The sequence below is a fragment of the Ictalurus punctatus genome, chromosome 15 (genome assembly GCF_001660625.3).
Source record: "Ictalurus punctatus breed USDA103 chromosome 15, Coco_2.0, whole genome shotgun sequence".
In the NCBI taxonomy this organism is placed as follows: domain Eukaryota; kingdom Metazoa; phylum Chordata; class Actinopteri; order Siluriformes; family Ictaluridae; genus Ictalurus; species Ictalurus punctatus.
In genome coordinates this window covers 22474182-22484938 of record NC_030430.2, presented here as the reverse complement: position 1 = coordinate 22484938, position 10757 = coordinate 22474182, and the positions used below count along the sequence as shown (strand labels likewise).

Genomic DNA, 10757 nt, shown 5'->3' with positions numbered 1-10757 from the left:
AGACTAAACAGCTAATATCTAAATATTTCCTTTTCTCATTATTGAGTTTAGGGTTACAAGTTATCATTAGGACAATGGAAGGTGTTCACAAAGACAGAAAGAGATGTTCATAGCACTTCAGATCTTAGCATCTAGCACAAATAATCTGAACACTGCAGCATTAAATATGGACATATGAATTGTATAAAAACAATAAATTGAGCACTTTTGCTTTGCTTCAGTGATTAATCTTGCCTGGATACTGTAGTCGTACATACACCGATCAGCCATAACATTGAAACCACTGACAGGTGAAGTGAATAACATTAATTATCTCATTACAATGGCACCTGTCAAGGGGCAGGATATATTAGGCAGCGAGTGAACAGTCAGTTCTCGAAGTTGATGTGTTGCAAGCAGGAAAGCATAAGGATCTGAGTGATTTTGACAAGGGCCAAATTGTCATGGCTAGATGAGTGGGTCAGAGCATCTCCAAAATGGGAGGTCCTGTGGGGTGTTCCCAGTATGCAGTGGTTAGTACCTACCAAAAGTGGTCCAAGGAAGGACAACCAGGTCAAGATTGTCCAAGGCTCACTGATGCATGTGGAGCGCGAATGCAAGCCCGTCTGGTCCGATCCCAAAGAAGAGCAAGGCACCAGGATGCACTATAGCAGTGGTTTTCAAAGTGGGGGCTGCCAGGGGGCACCCGGGAAGCCTCAACAATTTGGTATGAAAAATAAATAAATACATGATTTTCTGTCTCACTCTCAGACACACACACACACACACAGTCAATTCCTAATGTAATGTAATGTAAAGATGTAATTATTAATAATAAAAAAAAGAAAAGGGGGATATATTCAGAAGTCTGTATTTTGAATGTGTTTTAAAAGACATCTTGCAAAAGGGGGGCCTCGGTCAAATGTTAATGCCATTTGGGGGGCCTTGCCCTGGAAAAGTTTGGGAACCCCTGCACTATGGTATGAAGGCAAGCCGGTGGAGGAAGTATGACGCTCTGGGTAATGTTCTGCTGAGAAACTTTGGATCCTGGCATTCATGTGGATGTCACTTTGACACGCACCACCTACCTAAACATTGTTGCAGACCATGTACACCCCTTCATGGCAACAGTACTCCCTCATAGCAGTGGCCTCTTTCAGCAGGATAATGCGTCCTGACACACTGCAAAAATTGTTCAGGAACGACTTGAGGAACATAAAGAGTTCCAGGTGTTGACTCTGCCTCCAAAATTCCACAGATCTCAATCCAATCAAGCATCTGTGGGATGTACTGAACAAACAAGTCCGATCCATGGACACCCCACCTCGCAACTTACAGCACTTAAAGGATCTGCTGCTAAAGTCCTGGTGCCAGATCCCACAGCACACCTTCAGAGGTCTTGTGGTGGTGGGTTATGGCTGATCAGTGTAAATTCTGCTGCTGTAATCATAAAATCTGTCCTGTGCTCATCCCAGTACTGTTATTCACAATCTGCTCATACTGAACATCCTTTCAACACACTTAGTTGTGGAAGAGTAATGATCTATCTGATATCACCCAGAAGAGTTTGACCTCCCTTTTGAGTCTGGTGCTTCTCAAGTTTTCTCCCTCTGGTCATCTAAGGGAGCTTTTCCTTTGTGTCTTCATCTGTGATTTGATCAATAAAGAGAAATCTACATCTGGATTTCTGTAAAGCAGCTTTGTGACAATGTCTATTGTTAAATATACTGAATTTAATGTGCCCATTTAAAACCCGGTGCAGCCTTGAGGTTAAACACTCAAACACCCAAGGGCAAATCGATGAGAGTTTAGGAAGCATGAACCCAACACATGAACCTTACACATGGATGCCATCCAAACGAATTGTTTCAGTTTTAAATTTTACTGCCCTCAACAGCGGACCGATGGCCGAGCCCATCCTGCCTAGCAAGCACATTCCTTACTGGTACAGGGATTAGAGACACAGGACTTTATGTGCTCCTTGAAGTGCAATATAATTTAGTGTGTAGCCTATATTTAAAAGTCATGTTATGTAATTCATTTGTTGATAGCTTTTTTTCCCCCATTGCTGCAGCAAGTGAAATGGGATAAGGTGTGTTAGATGGTACGATTTCTGAAATTCTTCCAACGTTAACGAGACAAAACCCAACGAGAATTTTGCTGGAACATTAGAGGAAATCAAAGACCGTCTAGACACCTATCCCCCCAACACACCCCATACCCTGCAGCCCCGCATTTGAAGATTTCATTCTGGAGCATCACAAACTGCCAGTATCTGTTTAGGTTGCCACACTGGGTTTTTTTTTCCTCTCTTAATTCTCAGTTGTCTAGCTTTTTCTGTGAGATATGTTTGACCGTAACCAAGTGTTTAATTTTATGAGGTCACTAAATGGAGTAAATGAAGCAAATGAAATTTGATTAAAAGAGGAAAAAATACCAAACCTTGCACTCTTTGCCCAAGTATCTTCCCAATTATTAAATGACTTCTACCCAAAATTGTGAAACTCAAAGTAGAAGGTGACCAAAACCCCAGTTTGAGTTCTTAAGAGTTTTACCCCCTTTTACAGTTCTTCCATCTACTACTCAACTGAAGGCGTGGTCTGGAAAGCTCTTTACTGCTTCAGTGGATGAGACTGAAATGATAAGTGACCTAACCAAACCAAAGCCTTGACTTCACAGCATGTAGACCATTGAAAATGAAGAGCAAACTGAGGTAGGTGAACTGCAGAGATCATATTTGGTTATTCATCCACCATGGATGAGCAGTGTGTCCTTTACTTCCTGCACTGTCACTAGACCAAACAGTCTGCTATGTCAAGCACCTAATAAAACATTACTGCGTTTAGGTACAACAGTTTCTCCTATTAAGCACTGTTGTCTGGCTTGTGGCATTTCGACTGGCTCTTAATCCACAGAACTATGTCGCTTTTAAACAAGCTTTAAAAAGCATGCTCAATGAACGTAACAACGTACAGCAGCAACCGTGCAAGAGACTGCAAGATTCAGGCAAAGTTTCTCCAAAGCCCTACCTGAGATTTTAGGAATAGACTTGCAGCCATATGTGCATATCACTATTTTTACCATTAGCGCTGATGCCATACAGCGAACACCCAGACAGGTTATTGCATTTGTCTTTCTGCTGGCCTGCAGAAGGATCCTATTACTTTGGAAATGACAGAAACCTCCACGGTTGTGCCTCAGGATATGTAATGTAACTTGGAAAGAAACGTTGCCCTACCTGACAACCAGTGATTTTGTAAGTAGAGGATCCAACGGTGCTACCAGCAGATTTGTTTCCGTGTGTGACGAACCTAATATTTTATTCATCTACTGTCCACATTCCATAGCGTGTGTGTTATGAGTTTTGCATGCTTTTATCCATCCTTAGTTGCCCTGGAGGATTATGGAAATATATAAAGAAGGGAACTTGCATATGTAGTCCATTTTTCTACTGTACAACCCCATACAACATTTTAATACTCCCCTCCCTGTACTTTAAGCCTTCTTTTGAGATAGATATAAAATCCTGCATGCCACCTGATCCCTGCAACTGCTCCACTTCTTTTCAGTCTCCTCAAGTTCTCTCACATCATTCCATTGCTGGATTCCCTCCACCTGCTCCATGTAGCTGCATGTACCAGATTAAAAAACAAACAGACACGTTTGCTTACAGAGTCAAATATGGACCAGGACCAGGCTACCTTAAAGCACTCTGCACCATGTTCCCTTCGAGCTGCTAGCTCAGCTTGACTGGACCCACCATCTCCTAAGATGATAAGACTTGCAATAGCATTTTCTGTCCTGAACACCTACCTTTTTACCAACCTCTTAAATGAGCACTAATAAATTACTTTTAAAAAAAACCCTTTGACCCTTGTTTTGTTTTTGTTTCTCATTGTACTAAAGGACTTCGCCTACTTAAGGCAGAGACATCGAAGAGGGTTATGCTAAAACAAAACCACCTACGTGAGTTTATAAGCCCACATTCTTTGCAGTTTGCAGTATGTGCTCCTGTGCTGCAGGTGGCACTGTAAATATTTTATGACAATTTGCTGGCTAGAGGTAGAAGATTGTCTGCTGCAAAGTGATGACAGTATATAAACTATAGTGATGCAGGAATGGAAAAGGAAGAGGTTTTGGATTTTTTTTTTTTTTTTAAGACTTCAATTTAAAATAATTTGTGTGTAATACCTTGATGAAGAGTTATCTACATACCTGTTATGGCAGCCAATCTTCAAATCATCCATTTTGGAATGAATCAGCTTGGGCACGCTTCGTTTGTCGTGACCAATCACAGGCTGGGGATTGCGTCATTTGCCATAACCAATCATAGGCCTGCGTCGTGAAGTTTGCCCAGCTGCCACGACCATGACGCAGCTAGCGAGGCCTACATGTGACGTCTGCTTACTCCGCAATTACGTCCTATTTTTCATGGAAGCTTCAGACGTCATCTCTGCATGAAGTATGCAGAGGCCTTAACTTTTCTTTAGCGGACAGTGTTCTTAGATCCGGACCCATTACTACCAGCTTGAGAATGTGTTTTTAATGGAGACAGCAAAACACTTTGCTCTGGATAAGTGCATCTGCTGCAAATGTAACCTGATTGAGTGAAGGTTATTATTAAAGTGTTCTACCTCTCAGAATCACTGTTTATTAGGCACACGGCAACCTCAGGATGGTTTGAGCCAATTACTTGGAAGGACAGCCCTATAGTCTGAACTTCTATACGTTTAGATGGACGTCAATTTGGCTTTGTGCGGGTTGTGACATCTGAATTATCATATTCCTTACTACACTCCGTGGTAAGCTGCTCCATGATGTGTTCTGTGCCCTGTGATGACGTAACCAGTAGTGTCATCTCTGAGACAGTGGAAAACTGTCCATTATGAAACTGTGCCGTTAATAGTTGCATACGATAATCTATGAGGCAACAGTAGAGTTATTAAAAGCACTATTCTTTCAGTCGATTTTTGTCTGACGATTAAAAAAAAAGAAAAAGAAAACAAAAAAGGCAGCTATGCAACATGCGTACTGTTACCACAACAATAGAGCATTCACTCGGGCTTTATCTTATCTCAGCGTACCAGCTAACTACCTGAAGTCCTGTCAGATGTGTTTCCTCAATTTTCAAATCATATTCAGCGTTCTCTCCTGAGCCAATTTTCAGCGATGGTTTTTTTAACAAACCTTTTTTTTTTTCCCCTGTCATAACTGATCAGCTGATGGGGGGGGGGGGGGGGGGGGGTTCATCTCTCAGAGCTTCTCTGAATTAAATCATGAAGCTGTTTTTTTCCATTACAACAAACATATAGAGCAGTGATTACACACATGATTTTATGTGAAGTAAATTGTTCCCCAAAAGGGTAATAATGAGACACAGTAGCAATGTGTGTAAATGTGATCTTTTAACATGTTCGTCAGTACTTCCGCAATATGGTATTTTAATTTCTCGCCTGGTAGCACAATGAATCACTTTCAGCAGTACAGTGGCTGAAGCTTTCACGCTGTTCGTCTCTATAAGAAAACCACATAGGTAAAGATCAATGTCTTATCTGAGGCTCATCTTTTACACCTCCAGCCCCATGAGTACGAGGTTTCTTAATCTAGCCCTGCATAACCAGCCTAAATCACAATATAATGGAGAAATAACGTGTGTGCTCATGTGATATGACAGCTAATTATGAGAGTCAGTTTTCAAAATCTCATGTCCTTCAAACTCCAACCTCCCCAAACCCCAAACTAAATTCTGGAACAATGAACTGAAACTGTATGGGATACTTTAATTACATTACACCAGTCCCTCCGGGAGTTTTGCGATGAAATTAAACGCAAAAATCAAGCAACTCTGCAATATTTTGGAGGAGTTTGCGATTTTTCGAAATCGCCGCAGATTTAGGCCAGGACGCATCATTTGACGTCATCACAACGTGCATTCCGTCAAAGCCCTCTTCGTGCCATGTGCGTCGAACATGAGTACAGCTAAAAGGTCTCGTTTACCAACAAACACAGCCGTGCAACACAATTTCGTTTGCAAATTATGTAAAAAGCCACAGCAAAATCAAGCAGTTTTAGCCGCAACAAATCACAGAGATGTAAAAATGTACGGACTGTTATAAGATTAAGCAAATTTAATTTCTTTCATCAGACCCTTTTTCCAGGCTTTTACAAACCCAACAACAATCAATACTACAGAGTCACCGAGGTGACATTGTGGGTATTTTTACATAAGGACTGGCCAGAAACTAATATACCGAGGCCACAATTTAATATTCCAAGGCAACAAGCAAAGTTGTGGTTACTCCAGCCCATGAGTTAATATATTGTGGAATGTATCCTTAATATCTGGCCTCCAGTTAATTAATTACTTGTCAGGAACAGGCAGGAAATTTACTATTAGAGTTATTAAAATTTACTATACTATTACTACTTACTTTGAGAATTTACTTAAAGTGATGCAGGCTAATGTAATATCACTCATCTCCATGTTTAGTTTTCTGTGTCTGTCTCCACATAGAGATCTAACTCAACTGATTTCTTTCTCACACTCAGTTTTAAATACAAGTTGCTACAAGAGAAGTATTTCTTAGCCATAAAATACATCTCAAGAAACGTTATTAAAACCCATGGCTTTAATATATCATCATCATCATCATCTCGCTTCAGTATATAAATTCATGGCTACACCTTGGTGTAAAAAAAAAAAAACAACAAAAAACCCACAATGTCACCTCAGTGGCTCCACCAAACCCTAGCTGCATTCTCATTTCATTTCTGTCACTCTCTGCCTAATTTTTTTTTTTTTTTTTAAATCATGAAATCATGAATGGAGACCAACAAGGATCAATTTTCCTATTTGGATTTGTATAACGTTAGCTGGTAACAAGTTAGCAGCAAAGCTAACATTAACTAGGTTAGTGGTCCATCAGAGAATTGTGTTGCTTGTGTAGAGCTTAACTAGCTGAGCTAATAATGTTTCCTAAACTGTCAATATAACACACAAAATTCCTCACACCTTTATAAATAAGACTTTTGAGGGAGAACCAAAAAAAAAAAAAAAAGATTAGAGGCAGGACAAGTGGATTTAAAGCTAATTTCAGTTCAACTATTAGCTCAAAAATCACTACAGCTTAGCTTATACTATAGTTAGCAAACTTTAACTAGCTAGCAAGTGCAGGGAGCATATCTATGTTCCCAGGGTCCTATGCTCCCCAGATTTATATGACACGTAATGAACACATGCTGATTTAAAGCTGGTGTTAGGCTTCATACTTAACGTTTTATTCCTTTTATGACCATTTACTGTGTTTTATAGGCTACAGTATGGCATTTCTTCAGTTTAGTTTATACATTTTGCTATTGTTCAAGCATGGAGTTGAACTGTATGAATGTACACTACCTGCTATTTTTAGCGTAGCACCAAGGAGGGTTCAGCTTGTGCAACCTAGTTCATTTTCCAAAGTTCATAACTTTCCATTTTCATGTGTGGATCATAAAGTTTGGATTTTAAACTACACTAACGTATGCTGTTATTTACTTAAATGTATCTTTGATGGTTAAAGTTAAAAGGTAATAAAGTTAATAGGGCCCTGGGAACAATGAGTCCTGACAACATTAAACCGTTGCGACAGTTTATTTAATGTGTGTTAACAGAATATTGAACTGGGGAACACAGGACCCGAGGAACATAGGAACGACCCCCTAATCCTAGTGTGTGGCACATATGTAGGCTGCTAGACTAGTTTCAACAGTTTGAATGAAACTTTTTACAGCAACATGTCAAAATATGTGCTAAACACTGGGGGGGAAATAAGGTGTATGATAAGTATCACAACATTGCACAGCTTTTAGAAGCAGGAAGTGTTTTTTCCTCATTATAATTTTTATCATATTATTTTTATCATTATAAAAAAAGGTCATCGTACACTTTTTGACACACCTGTGTAGAATTAGAGTTTAAAACACAGCCATATTTCAACACAGAGTGTTTACAGCAAATCTACTTAGACAGTAAGACTACATTCTCAGCATTTATTAAATTCTGTGTGTTTGGTGCAAAAAGGTCATGGTTGCCCTGAAGATATGGTGTAGGATGTTGAAGCTGGACAGAAATTTGCTAATTTGCTAGATGAAGACGGTTGCACCGTCGGCTGCAGATTCACAGTTGGTAAATCATTCTGTCTCAAAGACAGCTGGTTGATACTTTGCTCAACCACAATGTGGGAGTGTGTTTGTGTGCGTCTGTGTGAGCAGTGCACGGTGAACATCCTATGCTCTCATGCCGTTGCAGAAGAGCAGTAATACGATCCCACACTCTTTTACTCGAACTATAACTGTCACTGTGTGTTAACGGTATGCTTTTTACAAAGTCACTGACAAGGTCAGGGTGTTTAAAACAAAATATGCAACAACTAAACCCTTCAAATCCATGTTCACTCTCCTTCATAACCCTATTATATATATTTGATATATATATATATATAAAAATTACATACTATACTTCATAATAAACATCTTTAAGGTTGTCACAACATTGTTGTGAACTGTAATGGCTGATTCCTTTCGTCACGCCTACTTAAAGGGATGGTTTGAAATCTACACAATGTTTCCTTTACCCCAAATGAGGTCAATCTGCCATTACAAACAAGACAATTTTCTTCTTTAGTTTTGCACTGGAGATACAAGGTTAATGTGCCAGTGGTAAATGACTAAATTAAAAGACGTCGAGTTGTAGAGTATCTCAAACTGTATGCGGTTTCCGACACTGTATGACACACAGTTATGAATAAAAAATAAATAAATGGCCAAGAAGATGACAAAGATAAAAACTTTAGCAGCCATCTTAAAGTCAGATCACTTCCTGCTTCAGTCAGCACACGGGTGAAAATGGCGTTGAATTGTACATCCGAAATCATTCGGATGATAATACAGTTCTAATGTGATTTTTTTTTTTTGTTCATGGACAAAGTATTATTGAACCCAATTATGTCTTTAGAAGCAAATGTGTGATGATTAGACTTGCGTTGATGATAAACTGGTAGATATAAACTTTCTATACTTGTACAGTAGCAACATTACACTTATTATACCAAACATGTCTTGGCTGCGGGACAACGTTACACAAATGTGTAAATGTATTTATTTAGTTTCTTACTCATGTACTGGGTGATTGATTACCATATTTCTTTCAATGTGGAGAGGAAGACCTTCATCCTGTATCAAGATAACACACACACACACACACACACACACACACACACACACACACACACACATTATTTAATTAAGCATTACATAATGAATTTAAATTATTAATTAAATGATCAGTTTATTAATTAAATTATAAATGATTCGATTTACACTTAATTAAATTATTATATATAATATCTAATAATGGAAGCACAAAGCTTAATTAAAAATACAAAATCCCTAAACAGACCTAAAGCTCAGGCAAAACTGGGGCCGCCATTTTACCATTCACGTGACCCCGGAAGTAGCTATGCTCTCGTGTTACACTGCTTCAGAAGAAAATAAGCGGGATTCTGTGGTGTCTGTAAGTCTGTAAGAAGGTGTGCTGCTGGAGGAAAACCGACGCGTCATTTACCGGTGGGTGAGGAGGACAGTAGTCCGGTGTATGCTCTCCGATGGGCTTCCCCATTTCGAGGATTCCTCCTACGTCAGTTAGACACGTCATAGGACCTGCTTGGCTTCTTTTCTCCATTCTAACCGGAAGTGAACTAGAGTGCAGGTGGGGCGCTCGCGGGAAGGGCTGGTAAACAGCACGCAGCAGCAAGCGGAAGTGGGCGGGGCTTTGACTACAGGCAATTTACGATTAGAGGGCAGGTAAATGGAGAAAGAAACGACAGAAAGAAAGAACGAAAGAAAGAATAGGAACATAAACATATAGATACATAAACATACAAAAAGAGAGAGAGAGAGAGTTAATAAATCAAAAGATAAATAAAAAGAAAGAAAGAACAACAGAGAATAAGAGCAGAAGTAAATTTAAGGATAAATAGGGAGAGAGAATAAGAGTATAACTAAATGAATAAATCAACAGATAAAAAGAAAGAAAGAAAGAAAGAAATAAAGAGAAAGAAAGAACAATAAAATAAGAGCAGAAATAAAGAAAGAGAGAGAGAATATGAACATTAAATAAATAGAAACAAAGAAAATAATGGGTGACATATGAGGAGAGAGAGAGAGAGATCATAAATAAATAAATAAATAAATAAATAGATAAATAAATATATAAACTTCTTTTTCGAAGAAGTCCACGCGTGTGCATTTTTTTCTTTTAGTAAATAAGACTTACACTTGAAAATGAAAACAGTTCACTTTTTAAAAACAACCGGTTAACTTTCAGTCCTAAGGCTAAAAATAGTTCCATGTAAATCAATCCACAGGAGTAATCTTAAAGTTTATCTTCATCAGGGTCTGGAGTAACAGACACAAATAAGACACACTTGGTTTTGTTTTCATGCACTTAAGTCAAATCCTCCATCAACACATCATTAAGCAGCTTCTTACACAAATATTTTTCTCCTACACAACACTAAGTGGCATTACATGCAGCCATTTGTAGATCCTTGCTGTGGGTATGATGAGACCCCGGATCATGTGGCAGAGAGAGAGAGAGAGAGAGAAGGCCTGTCATGGGTGTGTGTGTGTGTGTGTGTGTGTGTGTGTGTGTGTGTGTGTGTGTGTGTGTGTGTGTGTGTGTGTGAAGTGAAGTGAAATCCAAAGGAGGTAATAGGAGACTATTAAAAGCTGGAGGATTC

General features: G+C 39.1%; 1 long non-coding RNA gene across 1 annotated transcript; it reads left to right on the top strand.

Annotated features, from left to right (window-relative positions):
* The first annotated feature begins 368 nt into the window (after positions 1–368).
* On the top strand, positions 369–3812 carry LOC128635129 (uncharacterized). Its single transcript, XR_008398011.1, has 3 exons — positions 369–706; positions 2547–2692; positions 3549–3812. It is a non-coding gene; the product is annotated as an uncharacterized LOC128635129 (long non-coding RNA).
* Positions 3813–10757: the final 6945 nt, after the last annotated feature.